The sequence below is a fragment of the Protopterus annectens genome, chromosome 1.part1 (assembly GCF_019279795.1).
Source record: "Protopterus annectens isolate FY-2018-M chromosome 1.part1, PAN1.0, whole genome shotgun sequence".
NCBI lineage: Eukaryota > Metazoa > Chordata > Ceratodontiformes > Protopteridae > Protopterus > Protopterus annectens.
The window spans coordinates 574,711,499-574,738,488 of NC_056726.1; the positions used below are offsets into that span (position 1 = coordinate 574,711,499).

Below are 26,990 nucleotides of genomic sequence, written 5' to 3' on the forward strand. Positions count from 1 at the left end.
GGGCATCATGAACAAATATTTTAAATTTCTAAATTCAAAAGATTTCTCTAAATCCAAACTAACCACAACTATCTCATGCTTACTAATATCTGCATCAACAATTAAAGTTTAGAGACATGAAAGCTCTGTCATAGCAGCTTATTTATTTAGAAAGTCTTTACTGCTATAAAATGGTATGACTTTTTATATTTAGTTTTGGATCATTTTATTAGTTATGTGCGTATGGCTTAAATTGTTCTTATTTTTCATCATTTCATTATTGATTAGTTGTTCTAGTTTATTCTGGGCAGAGGTTTTTGCATTTCTACAGCATTATGCCTCATTTAGATATTCACACTCAGCAGTCTTGGTTTGAAAGATTTATCTTTTTTTCTGTTACAGTTTTATTTGCTTATTTTTTCTGATTTCAGTGGTGTGCATAAGAATTAGGCTGGATGAGAATTTCATAAAGAAGATGGTGTTCTGAGTATAGACACATTGGAGTAGCTTGTGTCAAGAACTGTGGGTCTGTTTTCAAACTTGAACACTGTGCATCCTTCTGTATTCAACTTCAGGCCCTGGACTCACTTCAGAGAAGAAAATAGCTGTTAGAAGACTTTATGAGACTTTCTTACAAGATTAATACTGAAAATAAAAAGATTGTGTGATTTTTGTTATACTTTTGGGTATCGGTTATAATTTCTATCTTTTAACTGTATTTGGCTCTAATGTCAGTTTGAGTTGACTGGAGGAAAAGGGCATGATTAATGTTTTCAGTCTGTTGCTAAATGCTTAATGGATTTGGAATACTGTTTTAACTGTAGTATAGTTGTTCTTTTCAGATCGATGCTGTAAATAATGTTTTTTTGTTTATATGGCTGTTTGTTTGTGTCTTTCGTCTTTTCCCGGTTAGGGGTAGCCACAGCGGAACTCCGGTCCGCTAATGATTGGTAGTGGATTTTTACGTACCGGGTTACCAGCCCTGACGCACAACCTTCAATGAAGGCACGCCCCATTCACGTATGCCTCCACACAGAAGACGCTCTAGCTGAGAATTGAACAGGACAACGTCTTGCTATAAGGCGACAACGCTACCGCAGCACCACCACCGCAGTGTAATGCTCCATATTTATTTATTTACGGCTGCATGCACTTAAATATTTATTTATTTTACTTCACTTCTTTTAATTATTTTGGTTTTATTATGTTACAGGGTGTAGTATTTTGGAGAATTACTAACGCATTGAAAACATACATATAATGTCATTTATCATTTTGACTTAAAGTCTCTTGCCCTCTGACACATTTTTGCAATGAGGTAAATACTCTGCCTTTAATACATGACACTAGTTTGAAGAGAACAAGTGTTATATGCAGTTTAAAAAAAGACAACAAGCTTTTCTTAAGCATTTAGGAACATGTAAGTTCATCACACTTCATTATTATATCTTAAAAAATTTTCAAACCTTTTTAAAGAAATAGTTTAAATCTAGCACCATTATTTTAACTTATAACATTTCCTGTAATTTAAATTCAGTCCCTTGAGGGCAATCACTCATACTAAAATGATATCAGACTTACCACTGATTATCAGTTTCTTGTCTAATACCAGGTCTTTCTAGCTGCCTTGTCTGTGTCAGTCAGATGTCCTAAGAGATTATCAGGCCTTTTCCTCAGGTTTTGTCATTTTCCTGTCTTTATCTAACTCCCTATTCTTTCTGCTTCACTTCGTCCCTTTCTACACACATCCAATATTTGGGCATATGTGTGAAATCCCTATCCAGTAATGCCCAAACACTACAGCTATAACACATTATAATCTGTGGGGGCATAATATAACGCATACTTCCCAGCTTAGTCCTGTGGGAATGAGTAATACATTCCAGCCAAATCCCACCCTGGCTGGCTCACAAACAAATATGTATGTTTTCTCCAAACATAATTCCATTTGGAAGAATTTTTCTAGGAAAAAAAGCCAGTCCTGACAGACACAACATCATAGTTGCCTTAGTCCATACATTTCTATTTTTTTTTCTGTCTTTTTTTTTTTTGCCACGGTCTCTCCTTTCTACTTCAGTTTTATCAAGGCATTCATTAATCTTTTGCTGTACCTCCTTTACTAGGAGGTTCAGTACATGGGTTCCAGTAATACAGCTAAATAAGTGGCAACACGAGAACTTCTTCAAAAATATCTTTTATTCTAACCAAATCCTTAAACAGCATGGACATGAACTTCTTGAGGTTGTTCTTGATCATTCTAATACACATTTCTTTTGGTTTCTGGTTTTGGTTGTGCACTCAAGCTGCTGGTTTTGTTTCGTAATTCTGCGTCCCACAACATTGTGCAAAATAAGTGACAAACACTGGGTATACGCAGCACTGAAATGCTTTTCAATGGTTTTTATTCTGTCCACATCTGCTGCACTGGAGACTCTATGCCCCTGTAATTTTTCTTGTCCAGCTTTACAGTCATTCATATCATTATAGCCCATGTTATCATAATGGTCTAAAACAACTGATTGCATTTTTACTGAGACACCGGAAGATGCAGAAATGCTATTTGTTTTTACCTTTTTTAAAGGTTTTACTTTTTAATGTATATCATTTTTCATTCATTAACCTCTCTAAATTTTGTGCTGTCAGTCAGACGTTTCGATATATATTTTAAACAGTTTACAGATCAACTGTGCATTTTTATTCTCCATTTCAAATTTCAGTGTAGATTTAAGACGTTCAGTGTCTGTATACTTGGGTATGCTTTCCATTGTCTTACACTGAATAACAGTTTCCCCTCTTATTGTTTTGCTCTGCAAGCTGTAGCTCATTCATTGACTTGTTTACTGGTTTTTCTTTTACATGAACCCCGGGATTCATGAAGCTTGCACCAGGCACCGGAGTAGCATTGGCGATCTAACAGCAAATATGGCCGCTGAGCGATTCAGGTACGGGCTGTTTCCACGTGCACTACCAGCGTACGCCAGAGCTGCGCAGATCCCAGTGCATGTATGCTAACTACCCCATGCACAGCAGTGTAGCATGCAAATGAAGGTATATAGCGATTCATGAAGTGGTGCAGGCATAGCATAAGCATGAAGAAATGTAAACCAAAAAAATGGTTTACATTTTTTCAAACATAAAATCAGAGCCATGAAAGCAGACCAAACGTACATATTATAATGTCAATATATGCCAATGGCTAAATATATAGCCAATGGCATAAAAAAACATGCACAACACATAAAAAATAATATTTAATGTCATGGCCACACTAATGCAAAGTAAAACTGCAGTGCATTGGTGCGCAAATGGAATCACAATGAAAATATATTTAGATGTCATAAAACTGCAATGTAACACAATTCATGAATTCCCCATAATAGTCAATGGCATGCATGCTACACCACAACCATGGAGCAAGGGTTGCTAAGGGTCTGTGACAGTGTTCTGCACTGTTACTAGGAATTAGTAGTCAATGCCATGCAAATGAGTCAAGTAATACTGAATCGCAAACTCCCCCGCCGGTGTAAGGATATACCACACAGCATAGCGGTACAACACTGAGGTGTAGCCTGGAGGTAAACATGACAGCAAAAGAGGGGTGCGCCACCGTAGCTGTAAGCACATTGGAACATTGCTAATCCGGGTTTCCTGTTGCTAAGCAAAGCCGCAGGATAGGGGTGTGGAAGTAGCCATAGCGTTGCTTAGCTGAGAGCACACAAGGTAACCGAAAGTGCATGTGAACGTGGATGAAAACACGCTCGAAACCCGGTAAAAAGCTGTGTGCAGCACGCACCACAGCTGAAACAGGAAGGATACGGGAAGACGATAAGGAAATGCTGCAGCATGGTAATTGGAGTACAAATGAGTAATTAACACCTAGGAACTCACAGTGGGTCACTGGCAACAGCTAACAAGGCTGCTAGCAGCTACCTGCAGAACAGGAAAAGGGAGGTGCCGTACTGAAAGAAAAGAACTGTCACAGCAGAACAAAGCAAACTTGCAGTAGATCAGCTACATAGCACATTTTGCAACACAATCCTGGGTTGTGAAAGTACAAAACAAGAAAGCAGGCAGTGGGATGCATGCCTAACAATGGGAGGGGAATTGGGTTGAAAAGTGAAGTAAACGGCAATAGATGAATCACGGCAGCCAAGCGTAAGTCAACACCAAAGGCCCCACAATAGCAGTACCTGCTGTAAAACCCATAATTAAGACACCCTGCAGCTGGAATTGCACATACACACCCAATTACACCAGCATCATCCATTACACAATAGTATAAGGTGTGAAAGCCCCCCACACACACACACACACACACTTGTGTATTCCCAGACATTCTGCACCATTGGTGTATACAGACAGGGACGTTTTAATATGCACATGTTAGGGGCTGCCATAGCTTTGATTCACCAGCATGTGTTGGAGACTGATGATGGTGTGGAGGATGATGCTGACAACCATCACAGGCACCAGAGGAGGAGAAGAGTGTTCAGACCCAGGGTAACCTACCAGGGGCTACATGATCTGGAGATAGTAGAGTGTTACAGGGTGGACAGGGACACCATACAGAAACTTGTTGAGCTGTGCCTGCCACGCCTCAGAGCCAGAAGTAACAGAGGCGAACCCATCCCAGTGGACACGAAGGTATGTGTAAGCTTGAGAATACTAGCCACAGGTACCTTTCAAAGGCCAACTGGGAGTATCATGGGGATCTCACAGACATCAGCATCCAGGGTATTCCACCAGTTCCTGGATGCCATGTTGCCAGATGCCAATGAGCACATATACTTCCCCTGAATGCAGGAGGAGTTGGCCAGCAATATGCGTCTCTTCCACCATGTGGCAGACTACCCGGAGGTACTGGGTGCAATAGACTGCATGCACATACACATTGAGACACCACCCAGTGAGCAGGGTAGGCGCTACATAAACCGCAAGGGATACCCCTCCATCAACTGCCAGGTCATGTGCAATGCCCAGGGCAGTTGTGGATGTTTTGTGTGTGTCTCACTGTCTGTGTAGAGAGCAATGCATTTTAGGCTAATCACTCACAGTACACTTGAAATGGCATTCTTTGGTAAATCCTGCTGATGTCATTCAATGTGAAATTCACATTTGGGGAAGACGTACTTCAGTAATGTCCATGGCTCGTACTATAACTGTATAGTGTAATAAACTAGTTAGGTAGGGGTTCAACTCCCAGACATAACAGGTGAGTGAGTGTTTGTAACTCATATCCTGTGTAGAAGGGGGGTGAGTGTGTGACAGCTGTGGGCAATATGGAGGGAGGTTTGCTTATTTTTTTTGGAGGCCGTACTATATATCACAATGTCAACCATACAGGGATAACAGATGTAAATTAGCTGAGAGGCTGGGGTGCAAAGCCATACCCATACATGTGACATCAATGCCAGCCACTTGTTTGGCTGTAGGAGGATGCCTATTCGTACAAGATGTGGGGTCTTTCAACCCCATTAACGGTGATTGTGGACATATGTGTATTTGTTAATCTGCCATTGCTATCTACAAATGTATTGTCATATATACCTATATAGATTAATACATCTGCTAATATATATATAACTATGTCCGTATACACCTACATAGATATATATCTGCATACACATATGTAACGTGCTGTGTATATGTAAACATATAGGTGTAGACACATATATGTGTTGATTTAGGCATATGCATGTATATATGTGCATATATATGGATATATATGTATATAGCTTTAGAAAAAAAAAAAAATATATATATATATATATATATATATATATATATATATATATATATATATCTACATATCTTGATATGTTGTATCTGTGTAGATATTAATATAGGTACACACACATACATCTAGATGTTGGTATACATTCTCTGTACTGTTGCATGACTGGCGTGGATGATATGTTTCTGCAAACATCGCATCTCTTTGTATCTGTCAAGGCTTAGTGGTAAATTACTTTGTCTATGGTGTGCAGGGTCCTTGGTTTGAGCTTTGCAAGCGCTGTTTATTTTGTTGCTGGGCAGAACACAGCCCATTGGATGCACAGTGATTAAGGCACTTTAAAGCAGTTTTAAGCAGGTTTGCGCAGGTTTGCAGGGAGCTAAGCAATGCCTACACAGGGTAAGCAATTCAGCAGCTAACTGAGAATAAAAAACTGTAGCCAGACTTTAGCAGTGTTTACCTCCATGCAAACTCACGCAAACTCACGTACAACTGCTTTAAGGTGCCTTAATCACTCTGTATCCATCTGCCCTTGTTCTGGGTAGCAACAAAATAAACAACCTCTGCTAAGCTCGAACCCAGGACAATGCACACCATAGCCCAAGTGATTTACTTCTAAGGCATCTCAGATATACATAATCCTGCTGTATTCACAAACATATCATCCAGCCCAGTCATACAACAGTACAGAGAATGTATCCCAACATGTAGATGTATGTGTGTGTGAAAATATATTAATGTCTAAACGGATACAACATACTGATATATGTACATGGTCATTCCCTGAAGCACACTGGGAACAGGTATCAGAATGGTCACCAAGACAGTACAATTACAACAAATTTCAGGCACTCAATGCTGACACAATTTGGTTCATTTGGAGTAAAGGTTAGGAAGAGTTTAGAGAAGAACTGGACAATCCTGGGCATTAACAATGAACTTTTGGTGAAATTACGGTATCACCCAACATTTACCCACAAGATGGGTAACAACATCAAATACCTCTTGGAACACACCTTAAAAAAGGTCTCGGAAAAAAGTATGAGATCATGTGGGATGTGTGCACAATGTGTTTACATATTGAGAGATCAGGTAGTAAGGATAGGTGAACCATTGAAAGAGATTAGATTGGCAGCGGGTAACTGTGGAAGTAAGGGGTTGGTGTACATTGGTATATGTGAAGGATGCAATGGATTTTACATAGGGAAAACTGGGAGGGGTTTTAGGAGAAGGATATATGAACATTTGTATGTCATCAGATCTGCCAATGTTAACAACGCTTTGTATAAACATACCCTAACTTGCCCCTCATTTACTATATTTAGATTTGGGATTTTAGAAATAGTGTTGAAAAATGCCTGAGGGGGTAACTGGCATAACAAAATAGAGGAAAGTGAACTGCGATGGGAACTGCAATTAAATGCATGTGAATTACCAGGGATGAATGAACTAGCCTCCATAAAGCCTATTTTAGTTGCCAGAGTGAAAGTTTTATGAAACTTACACATATTTTTAATGGTTATTGCATTTTTAAACACGTGATTTGAATTTTTATATTAGTGCAACTTCACTTTAAATTTAATTATTTGCTTAATTAGAAATGGTATTTAAAGATGTGTAATGAATTAGATTGTGTATTTGATAAAATCTGCATGTTGGCAGACGAAAGCGCTTATACTTGTTTAGATTTATTTATCAGAATAAAGACTGTCGTAACACCATTTGGTTTTGACATCATTCTTTAGAGGGAATTACAGCTCCATTTATGGATTTTGCTTTGATATATGTAAATATATATATATTTATATATATATATATACATACACATATATGTAAGCAGATATATATATATATATATATATATATATATATATATATATATATATATATATATATATATATATATATAGGTATCTATGGACATACATCTGTAGATAAAGAGATAAAGTGGGAACATAGCAGAAACATATATGTCCACATGCTCCATTGACAGGCACAAACAACATACACCATGCACGAATAGATATTCCCCCACAGCCAAACACATCTGCCCTGCAATACACTACCAACTGTTGCAGATCCCATAGCCAGGACTTTACACAGCAAGGACACAAGATGTTAACAGTACTCCATCCCACCTGTATGATGTCAGGCTGGTATCAGTAACATTTCATGCAGTACAGTCAGGCTCATAATGACACCCGTTTTGCAGTCATCTGTTACCTTTATTAGCCAGAGTCCCATACCATTGGCCTGTACTTCAGAGATGTAGATGCCAAACAACAGTGGTCCCAGGAATGAACTCTGCAGTACTCCACTTGTCACTTGTCTGGGGATGGATTTGTAGTCAGTTACACCTACAGTTTGAGTTCTGTCAGTAAGCCATGTGGCAAACCAGAGAGTGGCAAAGGGATGTATGGCCAGATTAGTATGTTAATCTATGTTTTCAGACTGGGGGATGGTGTTGAAGGGCTTGGTGAGGTCCACATAGGCTTTGTGGACTGCCTTACCCCCTTCAACAGCTATGCAGACTGAGTCAAAGCAGTCAATCATTTCAGGAGACAAGACTGGCCTCCATGAGCCCAATCTGTGTGGGGTCCAGTGTTTGAGGATTGTCAATGTCTGTGTTCAAAACATCCCTGATAATGCATTCCATGGCCATGCAGATCAGGCTCATCAGACTGATGTGATGGTAGTTCCAGGGATCACAGGTGGATTCCCCCTTGTGGAGTGGGATAACTGCAGCTGTGCACCACTCAGTGGGCACCAGGCCTGATGTGAGGCTATGATTACACATGACAGTTAGGTGAGTTGCCATTCCATTTTGTAGTTCATGTAGTACACAGCCCAGGATGTAATCTGGTCCCATGGATGATGTATTCTAAGTTGTGGGTAGTGCGTTTTCTGCCTGTGTGGCTGTGATTACTGGGCAATGGAACCCTTTATGTATTGACGTGGGCCCATTTGGGGGTGTGAAGGGGTGAATGCAGCACTAAATCAATCTGTCAGAATATTGGCACATTCCATAGGAGCAAACTATGTAATGCCATTCTGTTGCAGCCCAGAACACTTCTGAGCATTGCCAGTTAGAATTCAGACATAACTATAGAATGTTGTGTGGTTGTCTGTGGAATCTGTGGTGATTTTAATTACATAATCAACTTTGGAGGATTCCATGAGGGATCTCAACATATTACTGGGGCTGGTAAGGGAGTTGTTTGCATCCTGGGATTATCCTGTTTCCTTCAGCAGTGTCTACCATCTGTTGTATACTCTTTTAATGGCAGGAGACCACCAGACTGGCTTGATTATCTGTGAGGTGAGCGCCGTAGTTCTATGTGGGATGTCAGGAATCATGCACAAGTGGCTGTGCTCATATAGTGCGCAGCATACAATGGCACCAGATAATACTTTAATAAAAGTATTCTTTAAAAGACAAACCAGTTTCAGCTGAATCAAACCAAAGCCTTCATCAGTGTAAAAAAGTGACAAATAAAGAAATACTTAAATACAAAATGAACTAGACATGTGATCAATTAAAGATGATCATTAAGTCCTGGTTTAAAGAGACCTCCTAACTTAACAATCAATTTTTTCTCCATAGTATTCAACAAATCATGCCAACCCAATTTGTTATTCCTGGATCTCATAATTTTATCAGTAATAGTAAAACTAAATTATGCATTTTTATGTGACAGGGTGTGCTTATAAAGGGCATTAGTTTCTTTGTGGTGTTTTATCTCAGAGATCTTCTGATATCCTGAATTTCAAAGTTCTGGAAGTTTGACCTATGTAAAAGGCTGAGCAGCTACAATTAGCCAAATAAATCACCCAATCAGAAGTACAATTGGCAAAAAATCAAATGTCAAAGACTTGAGGGGTGTTCTGACTGCTAAAGCTTCTGTGTTTTAATAGTCTGGAACAATGGATACAATGGCCACAAGGATGGCAACCAATTAGGGGCTCACCTGATAAAGTGATTTCAATTGATTTAGTATTGGGAGACTGCCCATGTTTGAAATGGTTAAAAAATGCAGCAATATTTTTGCCTTTACAAAATGAGAAAAGACATCTGTCACCCAACAATTCACTCAGTCTAGTATCACATGTCAAAATATTCCAATGTTGTTGAACAATATTCATTAATGCTTTAGTGTTACGTTCATAAGTGGTAATTAGTCTAGGTGACCCACCTCCTCTATCACCCTTTTCTTTATTGGGAAGGAGGTTATTCCACTCCATATTATCCACCACATGTTTAGTATGTATGACTTGACCCATTTTATAACCTCTGTCCCTGAATCTAAGAACCAAATAATCTCTAAAATGTGTGTAAGTGTTATTACCGGAACAAATGTGTTTCATTCTCATAAATTGAGATTTAGGAATATTCTTATAAATATGAGGTGGATGAAAGCTGGTGGCATGGAGAAGTGAATTATTTTCGGGAAATTTCCAGTACACTTCAGTGGTCAACATATGGTCAGATGCACGCGAAACCAAAACATCCAAAAAAATTATTTTGTTTTTCTCATAGTTGACTGTAAATTCAGTTCCCCATTTGTTCTCATTTAAATATGTAATAAATTCCAGAAGGTATTTCGTATCCGATCTCCACACCAACCAGCAATCATCCAAATATCATCTCCAGATATCCATTTCTTCTATGTATAAGTTATGGGAGTTATCATAAATAATCTGTTCTTCAATATAAGCCATAAATAAATCAGCATATATTGGTGCAAAAGATGCTCCCATAGCTGTACCTTTTATTTGTAAGAAGCATCTGCCCTGATAAAAAAATATGTTCTTTGTGAGCACATGTTTGGTGAAGCACAGTAACAGAGTATTGAAACCAAGTTTGTACATTTCTGTTTTATTTAACCAATATTCTAAGGCTTCTAATCCTGCCCAATGTGGGATATTGGTATAGAGAGATGTAATATCTAATGTGCACAACAGCCAGTCTGGTTCTAATTGTACTTCAGAAATAAACTGAAGAAATTCTGTAGTGTCCCTGATGCGTGCTCTGACACATTTTAGGAGAGGTTGCAAATATTTGGTTAGAAAAAGAGACAGAGGTTCAGTAAGTGAATTTGTACCAGAGACAATGGGTCTGCCAGGAGGATTCTTTAGAACTTTGTCTATTTTTGGCAGAAAGTATATATATTGTGGACATGGGTTGGTTTATGTTAATTGTATTCTAGTGTTATTGCTAATAATGCCCTCTTCTACTGCTAAAGAAAGAAATTCATCAATTTTTTGTTTAAAGAAGGGGGTGGGGACAGTGGTAAGGTGGGTGTAGTAGCGTGCATCAGACAACTGTCTGTTAGCTTCTTTGTCGTACTAGTCCCAATCCTGTATAACTACAGCTCCACCCTTATCGGCCCCAATTATGACTAACTCATGATTATTAGCTAGCTTAATAATATTGTCCATAGATGTTTTAGATATATTATTAGCCAAAGGGTTGTGTGTCCTGAACTGAAAGTGAAGATCCTTGATGATGGCATTTTGAAATATGGACACATTATGATTCATAGGGGGTATAAAAGAAGATTTATGGTATTTGAAGTCATCAGTGATTCTTGAGGTTGTCTGCTCCTGAAAAAATAATTTTAAATTAAGATTCCTGCAAAATGAAAGAATATCATTAACAAAATTTTCTTCAGAAACGAAAAAACCAGGTATGAATGATAAACCTTTATTTAGGATTTCAGTATTAGAGGAGGTGAGGGTGTGAGAAGAAATATTAGTTATGTTTACATTTGTTCCTTGTGTACAAACATTTGGAGTAAGCTCTCCATATTGTCTACTTCTACGGTGTTTCCTGCCCCCCCTCCTTGGTGTAAATCCTGTAAGGCAGTAGAGTTCCTTCTTTTCATAGCAGGGGAGCCTGTGGCACCCACTGACTCTGTCTCTAAACCTGAGGATGATTCCTCACCTGATGTGTCAGTGCTTTGTGTGTGTCCCTTTTTTAAAATGGATTTGGTATGTTTCCTTTTGAAAGGTGTCCGATTGTGTTGAGTAAATCGGACATGTTTTTACTTACCAAAATTAAAGGGGTCTCCTTTGTTATAGTCCCCTAAGTCCCTAAGGAACTTCTTTTTCTTTCTTTCCTTTAGCTGAGTTTCTAAAGTAATCAACTCTTTACCTAAATTTTTAATACTGCTGCGATATGTGAGTTGTCCTTCATACTTTTTTGCCATATCACTTAGCTGGGTGATAGATTCTATCTCTTGGTCTATAATCCTATTGTGGTGATTAGCTAGTATCTCTACGAATTTGAGAGAAGTTTCCTGTTGTACTCCCCCCATTGTTTCAATAAAAGGTCATCAGGAGTGCTGACAAGTGGCTGTGTAGGAACACGTAAACCACATGGAGTGATACCTTTAGTTAAGTAAGCCTGGAAAAGCTTATAATGCCAAACGCTGTTCCGTAATGAACGCATGTGTTTATTTAAGTTCAAAAAAATTGTCTCACAACTTTCGACATTGGGGCCAGCATCAGTGCCTTCCACATTCTCTCCAAGTGTCCCCAGTCCAAAGACTGATAGGTCCTCCCTATCAGAAGCAAGGCCCTTTAATAAATTATCCAGTTCCATAATATATATGGAATGTATGTTGCTAACTAAATGGGCCCAAATATGAATCTCAAAAGATTGTCAAAACAAGACCCCAAAAGTTATAGAAAAGCAGCCACCTTAATATTGTAATTGGAAACAACCTACTGCACTTTGTTTGCAGTTTTTTGATCATTATTTGCTTTCCTGGGGACATAGTTTGGAGTATTATACCTATTTTTTCCATAGGCTGCAAGAGGTGGACTTTATTTATTTTTTACAACACATTTGGTCATTTCCATATCATGCGGCAACTTCTGGGCTGTGTTTGGGATGTCTTGTTTCAGTTATCCAGCTACAGTCCTGCTATGGAACTATATTCAAGTTAATATATGGTGAATTGTGTTTGGTGACTTATCGCAACACTGGGGATTCGTCAACTAGTCTGGTAACATTTTTTGGTTACTTAAAATGCCATATGTGACTTTTCTACATACATTCAACGGCTTCTTTCTGGTGGCCGTACATTTAATAGTGGTGATACTTTTGGAATTCCATCTTTAACGGTTTATTTGGGACTACCATCCAACCTGCTTGAATTTGTCATATAAAATAGTGTTTCATTTTTTTGGCAAGTTAACTTTTGTTGGCAGTTGCTATTTCCACAATACTATCGGGGCAGCTTTTCACTTTGTGGCATTATTTAGGCAGTGCATGGAACGAGTATCTCTCAGGACCGACTGACCCATGTTCAACTGCTGTTCACATGGAACCCTTCTCCACTTCGGCCTTCAAAGCTCTCGTTTGAATATTTGCTACTATCACCAAGATCTGCACCCGCGGCGGCTCCACCCGGGCCCTCACCCTGGGCTTCAGTGCCACCGCTGGGCGTCTCCTACTGCCACGCCTAGCCCTCGCTCCCAGCGCGCGATGGCCGGTATGGGCCCGACGCCCAGCGCCATCCATTTTCAGGGCTAGTTGATTCGCAGGTGAGTTGTTACACACTCTTAGCGGATTCCGACTTCCATGGCCACCGCCCTGCTGTCTATATCAACCAACACCTTTTCTGGCGTCTGATGTGCGTCGGCATCGGGCGCCTTTAACCCGCGCTCGTTCATCCCAGCGCCAGTTCTGCTTACCAAAAGTGGCCCACTGGGCCAGATTCCACGCCCGGCTCCAAGCCAGCGAAGTCGGGCTTTACCCATTTAAACTTTGAGAATAGGCTGAGATCGCTTCGCCCCAAGACCTCTAATCATTCGGGCTTTACCAGATAAACTGCATCCGACGCCAGCTATCCTGAGGGAACTTCGAGGGAACCAGCTACTAGATGGTTCGATTAGTCTTTCGCCTCTATACCCAGGTCGGACGACCGATCGACGGCATCGCCAGGACCGCTACGGACCTCCACCAGAGTTTCCTCTGGCTTCGCCCTGCCCAGGCATAGTTCACCATCTTTCGGGTCCCACCAGGCGCCACGCCCACCTCCCCGACGTGGACGGGTGAGACGGGCCGGGCGGTCGCCACGGGGCGGGGATCCGCCTCACGGGGCGCCGCCCTCACTTTCATTGCGCGGGGTCTCCTGCCCACGCCGGACTCGCGCACCTGTTAGACTCCTTGGTCCGTGTTTCAAGACGGGATGGGTGGGTCACCGACGCCGCCGCTGACCCCGGCACCGGTGAGCCCGCCGCCCGGGCGGGGACGCCGGGTCGGGCCGCACTGAGGGCAGTCCGCCCAGTCGGGTAGTCCCGCTGGAGCCGGGTTCGCCCCCGCCGAGGGCGGGGCGGGCAGGCGGCGGTCGCCTCCCACGACCCCGCACGGCGAGGGCTGATGCCGCTGGTTGTAACACTTCTCCGAGGGAGCCACCTTCCGCGCTGCCTTCCCGGCCGACCCGAGCCGCGCGCACGCACGTGGAGGAAGTGCGCCGACGGCGGCCGGCGCGCCTGGGACGGTCACCCACCCCGGAGGGGAGGGGATCCGCACGCCTGGCCGGCGCGGCCACCGGGTTGAATCTCCGGGCGGACCGCGCTGACCCCACCCGCTTACCTCTGAACGTTTCACGCCTCTTGAACTCTCTTCAAAGTTCTTTTCAACTTTCCTTACGGTACTTGTCCGCTATCGGTCTGCGGCCGGTGTTTAGCCTTAGATGGAGTTTACCACCCGCTTTGGGCTGCATTCACAAACAACCCGACCGGAAGACCTGATCCCGACGCGCCGGGGCCGCCACCGCCTCACACCGCCTGCGAGCTGAGCCTCGATCACAGGGACTTGGGCCCCTGGGCGGCGCTCGGGAGACGGACTTCAGACGCCATTTCCCTGCGCGCCGCCTCGGCGGGATTCGGCGCTGGGCTCTTCCCTCTTCACTCGCTGCTACTGAGGGAATCCTGGTTAGTTTTTTCCTCCGCTTAGTAATATGCTTAAATTCGGAGGGTCGCCACGCCTGATCTGGAGGTCGCTGCCTGAGCTGGGGTATTTGATCAAGGGCTCAATCAGTATGATGTAATTAAGGCATGTTGGGTTTGGTTTTCAACTCAACATTGGAAAGTTTATACACAAATATATCTTGGATTTATTAAATCATTGCCTTATCGTCCTATATATACTGACTGATAACTTTGTTTATACAAATATTTGGATTGGAAGTAATTATGATTGTTAATGCAAATTACAGATTAGGTAACTTTTTTTTCATTTTTGAAATTAGTTCTATGTATTGTGCCAGTTTGAATATAGGTTGTCATATAAAACTTTACTGCATTAACAAACCCAAAACTTTGCACTTCTAGAAACTCAGGGGTTGATTGAATTTTATACAACATAATCCTATTGATTGGTTAAACAAGTTCTGGTATTAACTTTCTTATGAAGGTTATTTAAGCCATGAGTTTTATAAATATTGGCTCTATGTGTTCAAGAGCCTTTTTCCAACTTTTTGGATGGGTAAATTCAGGATTTAGGTCTTACCAGACTTGCATAACCAGATGTACATTGAGCACTATGCTATATTTCTACTTATATTCATACATAATTTATTGTTTTGTTCATGAGTATATTCTTTTGATTGCTGATTAATACTAATAAATAAGCAAAGCTGTTTATAGTTGTCCATTGGAAAGCTTATAATAACCATGTTCGTTGTTCGGCTTTTCCCGGTTAGGGGTTGCCACAGCGGAACTCCGGTCCGCTAATGATTGGCAGTTGGTTTTTATGGTGTCGAGTTGCCAGCCCAACACCCAATCTTCAACGAAAGCGCACCCATTCAACGCATGTCTTTCAAACTCCCACTCGACTGCAGGGAGGACATACAGACTCCACACAGAAGGCACTCCCAACCCAAGCCGAGAATTGAACGGGAGAACCTCTTGCTGTGAGGCAACAATGCTACTGCTGCACCACCACGGAAGTACACTATCATTGTCTATTATTATTATTACTTTTAGTCAATTTCTATGAATTTTGACTTTGAGGCACATCACCTGGGCGTTTTACCATTTAACACATTGTAACAACTTCTATATAGCCCGGTTGAATCATTAATTTTGGAAACAAACAAAATTTCTTTATAACATCATATTTAGATTTGGTATGCTTTTATTATAGACCTGGGGCTTATTGGTTCATACAAGGATCGGCTTATGGCCTACTGTAATATACCACTCAGTACTATGGGTTGTACTACATTTTTGTGACATAAATGTGAGCATATAATTTTATGGCCTAAGGCATATTGATCTAGGTATTAATCAGCCGGGGTCATTGCTATATACAACATTATAACTATAAAAGAATATATTATTTCCAATTACAATATTAAAATTTTCTTTCTATAACTTTTGTCTTGTTTTGACAATCTTTTGAGATTCATATTTTGGGCATTTAGTTAGCAACATACATTCTATATATTATGGAACTGGATAATTTATTCCTTGCTTCTGATAGGAGGACCTATCAGTCTTTGGACTACGCTTAGACAGCACTGATGGCCCCAATGTTGAAGGTTGTGAGACAATTTTTGAACTTAAAAACATCTGTTCATTCAGCAGCGTTTGTATAAAACTTTCCAGGCTTACAACTAAAGGTATCACTCCATGTGGTTTACGTGTTCCTACACAGCCACTTGTCAGCAATCCTGATGAACTTTTATTGAAACAATGGGGGGAGTACAACACGAAACTTCTCTCAAATTCATAGAGATACTAGCTAATCACCACAATAAGTTTATAGACCAAGAGATAGAATCTATCACCCAGCTAAGTGATATGGCAAAAGTATGAAGGACAACTACATATCGCAGCAGTATTAAAAATTTAGGTGAAGAGTTGATTACTTTAGAAACTCAGCTAAAGGAAAGAAAGAAAAAGAAGTTCCTTAGGGACTTAGGGGACTATAACAAAGGAGACTCCTTTAATTTTGGTAAGTAAAAACATGTCCGATTTACTCAACACAATCGGACACCTTTCAAAAGGAAACATACCAAATCCATTTTAAAAAAGGAATACACACAAAGCACTGACACATCAGGTGAGGAATCATCCTCAGGTTTAGAGACATATTCAGTGAGTGCCACAGGCTCCCCTGCTATGAAAAGAAGAAACTCTACTGCCTTACAGGATTTACACCAAGGAGGGGGGGCAGGAAACACCATAGAAGTAGACAATATGGAGAGCTTACTCCAAATGTTTGTACACAAGGAACAAATGTAAACATAGCTAATATATCTTCTCACACCCTCACCTCCTCTGATACTGAAATCCTAAATAAAGGTTTATCATTCATACCTGTTTTTTTCGTTTCTGAAGAAAATTTTGTTAGTGATATTCTTTCATTTTGCAGGAATCTTAATTTAAAATTATTTTTTCAGGAACAGACAACCTCAAAGATCACTGATGACTTCAAATACCATAAATCTTCTTTTATACCCTCTATGAATCAGAATGTGTCCATATTTCAAAATGCCATCATCAAGGATCTTCACTTTCAGTTCGGACACACAACCCTTTGGCTAAAAATATGTCTAAAACATCTATGGACAATATTATTAAGCTAGCTGATAACCATGAGTTAGTCATAATTGGGGCCAATAAGGGTGGAGCTGCAGTTATACAGGATTGGGACCAGTACGACAAAGAAGCTGACAGACAGTTGTCTGATGATTTAAAATTAGCAGTGACCACCCTTTCTTTAAACAAAAAATTGATGAATTTCTTTCTTTAGCAGTAGAAGAGGGCATTATTAGCAATAACACTAGAATACAACTAACTGCATTTATTTTAAAAATTGCACTTAAAGTTACATTTAGTCAAATTTAGTCGAAAGTTTGCTTGTTTGTTTGTTTAATTGAACTGTGGAGGCTGCCCACTAAAGTGTGCTAGCCTGTGCAACTAATTTATCACTGTCTCTGCATTTTCTGTGTATTTCTGCAAAAAAAAAAACAAAAAAATAATCCTTGTTTTCCCACCTTTTTCGACTAGTTTAGACCAGTATACAGGCATTGCTGTATTCTGGGCTGTGGTTTAGTTCCTGTGTTGTCCATTACCTTACTTGGATAAAAGAAAGTTTCTTTGCTCACCAGTGGGAGTGGGGAGCCTTGAGCAGCCTACCTATCCTTGGGGGAAGTGACCTCAGCACAAGAAGCTGTTAGTAATTGGTTGTTTGGGACCATTCCTAGCTCTTTTGTAGTTCACTGCTTAAAATCCGCCTCTGGGCATTTTTTTCTGGCTATACTGCTCAGACAAGCTCCAATGGGTTTACAGAGTGGTCCTAGCAGCAAGGAACTCGAAAAGTGACTACTTTCTGGATTTAAGTATCTTTGCTTTTTTCACTGAAAATAGCTTCTGCTGCTTACTTTAAACTAGCCTGAACTGTTTTACTGATTACTGCATTTATTTTAAAATTGCACTTAAAGTTACATTTAGTCGAATTTAGTCGAAAGTTTGCATGTTTGTTTGTTTAATTGAACTGTGGAGGCTGCCCACTAAAGTGTGCTAGCCTGTGTAACTAATTTATCACTGTCTCTGCATTTTCTGTGTATTTCTGCAAAAAACAAAAAATAATCCTTGTTTTCCCTTTTCGACTAGTTTAGACCAGTATACAGGCATTGCTGTATTCTGGGCTGTGGTGTAGTTCCTGTGTTGTCCATTACCTTACTTGGATAAAAGGAAGTTTCTTTGCTCACCAGTGGGAGTGGGGAGCCTTGAGCAGCCTACCTATCCTTGGGGGAAGTGACCTCAGTACAAGAAGCTGTTAGTAATTGGTTGTTTGGGACTATTCCTAGCTCTTTGTAGTTCACTGCTTAAAATCCGCCTCTGGGCATTTTTTTCTGGCTATACTGCTCAGACAAGCTCCGTGGGTTTACAGAGTGGTCCTAGCAGCAAGGAACTCGAAAAGCGACTACTTTCTGGATTTAAGTATCTTTGCTTTTTCACTGAAAATAGCTTCTGCTGCTTACTTTAAACTAGCCTGAACTGTTTTTACTGATTACTGCATTTATTTTAAAATTGCACTTAAAGTTACATTTAGTCATATTTAGTCTCTAGTTTGCTTGTTTGTTTGTTTAATTGAACTGTGGAGGCTGCCCACTAAAGTGTGCTAGCCTGTGTAACTAATTTATCACTGTCTCTGCATTTTCTGTGTATTTCTGCAAAAAAAACAAAAAAAAAATAATCCTTGTTTTCCCGCCTTTTTCAACTAGTTTAGACCAGTATACAGGCATTGCTGTATTCTGGGCTGTGGTGTAGTTCCTGTGTTGTCCATTACCTTACTTGGATAAAAGGAAGTTTCTTTGCTCACCAGTGGGAGTGGGGAGCCTTGAGCAGCCTACCTATCCTTGGGGGAAGTGACCTCAGCACAAGAAGCTGTTAGTATTGGTTGTTTGGCCCCATTCCTAACTCTTTTGTAGTTCACTGCTTAAAATCCGCCTCTGCGTTTTTTCTGGCTATACTGCTCAGACAAGCTCCATGGGTTTACAGAGTGGTCCTAGCAGCAAGGAGCTCAAAAGGACTACTTTCTGGATTTAAGTATCTTTGCTTTTTTTTCACTGAAAATAGCTTCTGCTGCTTACTTTAAACTAGCCTGAACTGTTGATTACTGCATTTATTTTAAAAATTGCACTTAAAGTTACATTTAGTCGAATTTAGTCGAAAGTTTGCTTGTTTGTTTGTTTAATTGAACTGTGGAGGCTGCCCACTAAAGTGTGCTAGCCTGTGTAACTAATTTATCACTGTCTCTGCATTTTCTGTGTATTTCTGCAAAAAAAAAACAAAAAAACAAAATAATAATCCTTGTTTTCCCGCCTTTTTCGACTAGTTTAGACCAGTATACAGGCATTGCTGTATTCTGGGCTGTGGTGTAGTTCCTGTGTTGTCCATTACCTTACTTGGATAAAATGAAGTTTCTTTGCTCACCAGTGGGAGTGGGGAGCCTTGAGCAGCCTACCTATCCTTGGGGGAAGTGACCTCAGCACAAGAAGCTGTTAGTAATTGGTTGTGTGGGACCATTCCTAGCTCTTTTGTAGTTCACTGCTTAAAATCCGCCTCTGGGCATTTTTTTCTGGCTATACTGCTCAGACAAGCTCCACGTGGGTTTACAGAGTGGTCCTAGCAGCAAGGAACTTGAAAAAGTGAATACTTTCTGGATTTAAGTATCTTTGCTTTTTTTCACTGAAAATAGCTTCTGCTGCTTACTTTAAACTAGCCTGAACTGTTTTTTTACTGATTACTGCATTTATTTTAAAAGTTGCACTTAAAGTTACATTTAGTCGAATTTAGTTGAAAGTTTGCTTGTTTGTTTGTTTAATTGAGCTGTGGAGGCTGCCCACTAAAGTGTGCTAGCCTGTGTAACTAATTTATCACTGTCTCTGCATTTTCTGTGTATTTCTGCAAAAAAAAACAAAAAAATAATCCTTGTTTTCCCGCCTTTTTCGACTAGTTTAGACCAGTATACAGGCATTGCTGTATTCTGGGCTGTGGTGTAGTTCCTGTGTTGTCCATTACCTTACTTGGATAAAAGGAAGTTTCTTTGCTCACCAGTGGGAGTGGGGAGCCTTGAGCAGCCTACCTATCCTTGGGGGAAGTGACCTCAGCACAAGAAGCTGTTAGTAATTGGTTGTTTGGGACCATTCCTAGCTCTTTTGTAGTTCACTACTTAAAATCCGCCTTTGCACGGCTTATGCTGTGCGCATAGCGCAGCGCCGGTTAAACAAGGTTAAACTTGGTTAAACAAGGTTAAACTTTTTCTGGCTCTGCCAAGTCTGCTCTTCAATTTTTCCCTTAGAACTGTTCTACTTGCAATCTAAACAGCCTATACTCTATCTGAAAAGCTCAGCACTTGCTCCTAAAGCATTTTGTATACAGGTAAAGCACTCTTAAACAAACGAAAAGTACTTCATTCACCTAAATTCTGTAGAGTACCCATTTCCCTATAGGTCCTTTCTGACTCAGTTACACAGCAATCTTTTTCACTATTTCTAGCATGTCGAAGGGTCAGCTGCTAGCGTCCTCTCCTGTTCAGCTGGTGAATCTGGGAATCTTGAGGCAATGTTACAATTGCCTCATGTACACAGACAACCCTCTCCTCCTCCCAACAAATACAAATATGCGCGAGATGCAACTATATAGCCAAACTGGAGGCTGAGCTCTCTCAATTCAGTACTGGCAAGACCAGTCAGGAGGAGAAGGTAACCACGCACACCACAAACCCAGTCTCACATAGAACTATCACAACTGCAAACCAAACACATAAACACACAAAAACATACTCGGAGGCGCTGATTAAAAATCTACCAAAACAACAGAGGCCTCCAAAGCAGACACCCAAGCAACCACCACCTCAAGACATAGCAAATGCAACACATAGTTCACAAAGTCAGTGTGCTAAACAGTCACAGCCCTTAAGGCCAAACAACATGCCAGACACACTTGTAATAGGTGACTCCATAGTCAGGCACACTGACGTCCCGCTCACCAGACTGAACAAGGAGAGGGTCACAGTAAGCTGCCTGTCGGGAGCTAGAATCCGCCACATAACACAAGCACTCAGGTCACTCCACAGCAAGTACAAATATGACTCAGTCATTGTACATGCAGGTGTAAACGACCTGAGACGTACCTCCCTGGACTACATGAAAAGAGACATAGAGGAGCTCTCTGATTATGTAGCCCAAGCCGGTATGACCCTGACCCTGAGCAGCATCTTACCCTCACCAAGAATGATGCCACAGTACAAAGACAAAATGATCAGTTTTAACAATTGGCTTAATTACTGGTGTCATTCTAAGGGGATCCAGTGTCTGTCTGCTTGGGATGACATGCTTGACAAGCCACGCTGCCAAGGGATGGTTTGCACCTGTCACCCCTGGGCTTCCGGATATTGGCCAAGGCTCTTGCCACCCCCATAGTGCCTTTTTTAGGCAAGGCTCAAATGACAAACCTACCTCCCCTAGAAAACACAAGTGGAAAAACTAAGGGTAATGCTGCTCAATGCCAGAAGTCTAAACCTCAAGATGCACGCCCTCGAAGCCCTTCTCAGTATGGAGAACATTGATGTCTGTGCAGTGACTGAAACCTGGTTCAAGGCTCCTGAGAGCACCCCAGCACTATCAGGTTTTACCTCATATCATGCTTTCCGGCCCCAAACTTGGACAGAACCACAAAAGGAGGGGGAGTATCCATTTTCATCAAAGATACCCACACCTCCAGGTTAGTGGCAACGCACAAAGCATCGGAGACTATCCAGGTGCAACTAACCATAGGCAAAACTGCCTTACAGTTTGTAGCATGCTACAGACCACCCTCTCAAACTCAGGAACCCCACACAGCCTTCCTGAAGACACTGGAGAGTATGAATGTCTCTCCAAATACCATCATTTTGGGAGACTTCAACTACCCAAACATAGACTGGGAACATTACTCAAGCCCCAACACTCTAGCCCAAAGGTTCTTAGAATTCATAAACTCAAATGCAATGGAACAACTAGTCACCATTCCCACAAGAGGAGACAATATACTAGACCTGATCATCACAAACATGGGGACAGAATGCTCCACACTGGAAGTACATCCCTCTTTGGTAAGATCAGACCATAAATTAATCTCACTGGAAATCCACATCCCGCCTCCACCCCCTGCACAAAAGACCACAGTGAAGAACTTCTCAAAAGCAAACTTCACACTTCTTAAGACTGAAGTGGTATCTTTCAAGGCCTCTGGGCCAGTGGAAACCACAACCCACACTGCTGAATCCCTTGCAAATGCCTTCTATAGGCACCTTCAAGAATGCATGGATCATGCAATCCTAAATAAAACCAAGACTCATTCCCCCAAAGGCAGGCGACCGGTCTGGTGGACCCCAGCCATAAACAAACTTTACAACAGAAGGAGGAATCTACTACATGACAGAGCAAAATCCCTAAAAGGAAAGGCATCTCTGATCAGTACTAGCAAAAAACTACGATCACTCATAAAATCATCCAAGGCCAACTTTGAGATAAAAATCGCAAATGACACAAAAGACAATCACAAGGCCTTCTTTAGCTATGTTAGAAACCTGGGTGGAAACTCCCAGATATGCTCAGAGTTAGTCCAAAATGACACAAAATACACTGAACCCACTGACATTGCCAACATTCTGGCAGACAGGTTCAGTGCAAATTTCTCCTCCTCCCCAAAGGAGAAATAACTATCCCAGCAGAGTGTAGCCTCCTTAACATCTCAGATGCCCAGGTGAGAGCCGCCTCTCTAAAGCTAAAACACAGCATCAATGGGACCGGATTGTGTCCTGGCCTGTGTGCTACATGAACTCCAACCGGAACTAAACCCACAGATAAGGCTCCTGTTTAATCTTAGCCTTACCACAGGATACGCACTCCAAAGAGTGGCGCGGCAACAGTGGTCCCACTTCACAAAGGCGGTGCTTCTACGGACCCTGGAAATTACCGCCCATAAGCCTGACGAGCCTGGTCTGCAAAGCTATGGAGAGGATCATTATGGAACTCATAAACAAAGACATTGGGGACCTACAGACATTGGATCCTACCCAATTTGGCTTTGTCAAGGGCAGATCCTGCCTTCTGAACTTGGTCGACTTTTTGAAACAGTCACTAAGGCCATTGATGAGGGTAAGGCAGTTCACACAGCCTACCTTGACCTTGCAAAAGCCTTTGGCACAATACCCCACTCGGGCATCATAGACAAACTCACCAGCTTAAATGTAAACCCATATGTCACAAGATGGGTTGCAAACTGGCTCAAGGACAGAACCCACAGGGTCAGAGTTGCTGGAGCTATGTCAGACTCTAAGCCAGTCACAAGCGGTGTCCCACAGGGCTCAGTCCTGGGACCCCTCTTGTTCGGCATTTATTTTTCCGAGGTACAGGCAAACATAGGAGGATTGTGGCTTACAAAGTTCGCAGATGACTGCAAACTGGGCCATAATTGATACTCCAGCGGACACAAACATCCTTCAGAGAGGCCTCATAGAAACGGATAATTGGTGCCAGAGCCATGGCCTTAAGCTAAACACCAAAAAATGTATAGTCATACCCTTTGGGAAAAACAAGGTACCGACAAATTACCACATAGGCGGTAATCCATTAAGCACGGAAGAGGTAATCAGGGACCTAGGGACCCAGGTTGACAGTAACCTCTCATTTGACACTCACATTGCCAAAGTGGTTAGGAAGACCTTCTATATTGCCTACCTTATCATGAAGGGTTTCACATCTAGATCAAGAGAGGTCATTGTGCCCCTGTACTCTTCTCTTATCAGGCCAATGATTGAGTACAATGCCCCATTTGGGATGTATCTCACCCGACACCTGCAGCAGTTGGAAAGACCCCAAAAGTTCCTCACCAAGAGGATAAAGGGCCTTAAACATATGTCATATGCTGCCCGACTGAAAAACTCCAGCTCTATTCAGTCGCATACCGCCTACTCAGAGGTGATCTGTGCCTGACGTACAAGGCCATGTCCAATCCTGAATTAATGGACATGCTCCACCTCAGAAAATCCAAATCCATCAGAGCCACGAGAACAAGTGACTTAAACCTCACCACAGAAATAAATAGAACGTGCTGGAGGGACAGATTCATAACCCAGAGGCTCCCTACACTCTGGAACAGAATCCCAGTCCATGTTAGGCAGAGCCCCTCACTGACTCTATTCAAGAGAAATCTCGAGTGGATGGGAGATCGTAGGTTTACCCCGGGGGTCATCTCTTTGTCACTACTAGACAGAGGCATAGTAAACTAAACCCTAAAAGGGCGTAGTATTCTCATCCTAAGGGGTGGTGTAAGCCACATACACTCTGGCTAGGCTTATAAATGCCCTAGGGCAGATAGCCTAGTACGAACCTATGAACCCTATGAATAACCAACCCATGTCCACAATATATATACTTTCTGCCAAAAATACACAAAAATGCAAAGAATCCTCCTGGCAGACCCATTGCCTCTGGTAGAAATTCACTTACTGACCCTCTGTCCCTTTTTCTAACCAAATATTTGCAATCTCTCCTAAATGTGTCAGAGCATGCATCAGGGACACTACAGAATTTCTTCAGATTATTTCTGAAGTACAAGTAGAACCAGATTGGCTGTTGTGCACATTAGATGTTACATCTCTCTATACCAATATCCCACATTGGGCAGGATTAGAAGCCTTAGAATATTGGTTAAACAAAACAGAAATGTACAAACCTGGTTTCAATACTTTGTTACTGTGCTTGACCGAACATGTGCTCACAAAGAACATCTTTTTTATCGGGACAAATGCATCTTACAAATAAAAAGTACAGCTATGGGAGCATCTTTTGCACCAATATACATTGATTTATTTATGGCTTATATTGAAGAACAGATTATTTATGATAACTCCCATAACTTATACATAGAAGGAATGGATATCTGGAGAAGGTATTTGGATGATTGCTGGTTGGTGTGGAGATTGGATAGGGAATACCTTCTGGAATTTATTACATATTTAAATGAGAACAAATGGGGAATTGAATTTATGGTCAACTATGACAAAAACTAAATATTTTTTGGATGTATTGGTTTCCCGAGCATCTGACAATGCGTTGACCACTGAAGTGTACCAGAAATTTCCTGAAAATAATTCGATTCTCCATGCCACCAGCTTTCATCCACCTCATATTTGTAAGAATATCCCTAAGTCTCAGTTTATGAGAATGAAATGCATTTGTTCCGATAATAACACTTACAAGCATTTTAGAGATGATTTGGTTCTTAGATTCAGAGACAGAGGTTATAAAATGGGTCAAGTCATACACACTAAACATGTGGTGGATAATATGGAGTGGGATAACCTCCTTCTCTATAAAGAAAAGGGTGATAGAGGAGGTGAGCCACCTAGACTAATTACCACTTATGGACGTAACACTAAAGCATTAATGAATGTTGTTCAACAACATTGGAATATTTTGACATGTGATACTAGACTGAGTGAATTGTTGGGTGACGGATGTCTTTTTTCATTTCGTAAAGGAAAAAGTTTGCTGCATTTTTTAACCATTTCAAACATGGGCAGTCTCCCAATACCAAATCAATTCAAATCACTTTATCAGGTGAGCCCCGAATTGGTTGCCATCCTTGTGGCCATTGTATCCGTTGTTCCAGGCTGTTAAAAAACAGAAGCTTTAGCAGTAAGAACACCCCTCAAGTCTTTGACATTTGATTTTTTGCCAATTGTACTTCTGATTGGGTGATTTATTTGGCTAATTGTAGCTGCTCAGCCTTTTACATAGGTCAAACTTCTAGACCTTTGAAATTCAGGATATCAGAACATCTCAGTGAGATAAAACACCACAAAGAAACTAATGCTCTTTATAAGCACACCATGTCACATAAAAATGCATATTTTAGTTTTACTATTATTGATAAAATTATGAGACCCAGGAATAACAAATTGGGTTGGCATGATTTGTTGAATACTATGGAGAAAAAATGGATTGTTGTTAGGAGGTCTCTTTAAACCCGGACTTAATGAGCATCTTTAATTGATCACATGTCTAGTTCTATTTGTATTTAAGTATTTCTTTATTTGTCACATGTTTACACTGATGAAGGCTTTGTATTGATTCAGCTGAAACCGATTTGTTTTTTAAAGAATACTTTTATTAAAGTATTATCTGGTGCCATTGTATGCTGGTCTCTTTATGCTTTTTTGGAATGCTTTGCTTATTTTGAGACCTTGCAGCTGCCGTACTCGCAGAGATTTTTTTTAGTCTGTGTACTCATATAGTGCCTTAGTGCAGGATTCAACAGTTAAACTGTCAGCTCCTGTCTCCATGGGTGTCACAAACATTGTCACTTCTGCCTTGAGTAGCATGGAGTTGGCCTTGGAGAGGTCTTTTATGTTTTATGGACAACTGTATATACATTCCTTTCACATGTTCAGTTTGATTAGCCTATGGTGGGATTACTTTGGTGGAACCGCAGTTCCATGTACTGTTGTGATGGCTGACTGGTTAATTACTGTGACTATAGTGTACAGGGTCCTGGTTTCATGACCTGCAAAGGCAGGTTATTTTTGTTCTGGCCAGAATAGCGGTTAATGCATACAGACTAATTAGGACAATTTAGGTTAGTCACACTCAATATCATTCAAATGCCCTACTTTGCTAATCCTGCTGCTGTCAATTACTGTGAAGTACACCCTTGTGAAAAGAGTACTTCAGCAATCTCTGTGGTGCATGCTATAACA

The 26,990-nt window shown here is 41.1% G+C and overlaps 1 long non-coding RNA gene across 2 annotated transcripts; it reads left to right on the forward strand.

Moving 5' to 3' along the window:
- Nucleotides 1-1,038: 1,038 nt before the first annotated feature.
- On the forward strand, nt 1,039-13,164 carry LOC122813365. 2 transcript variants are annotated; one of them, XR_006366674.1, is made up of 3 exons: nt 1,039-1,048; nt 3,931-3,935; nt 13,000-13,164. It is a non-coding gene; the product is annotated as an uncharacterized LOC122813365 (long non-coding RNA). The 2 variants fall into 2 exon arrangements; XR_006366675.1 differs by lacking the exon at nt 3,931-3,935 and adding an exon at nt 5,290-5,292.
- The last annotated feature ends 13,826 nt before the right edge of the window (nt 13,165-26,990 follow it).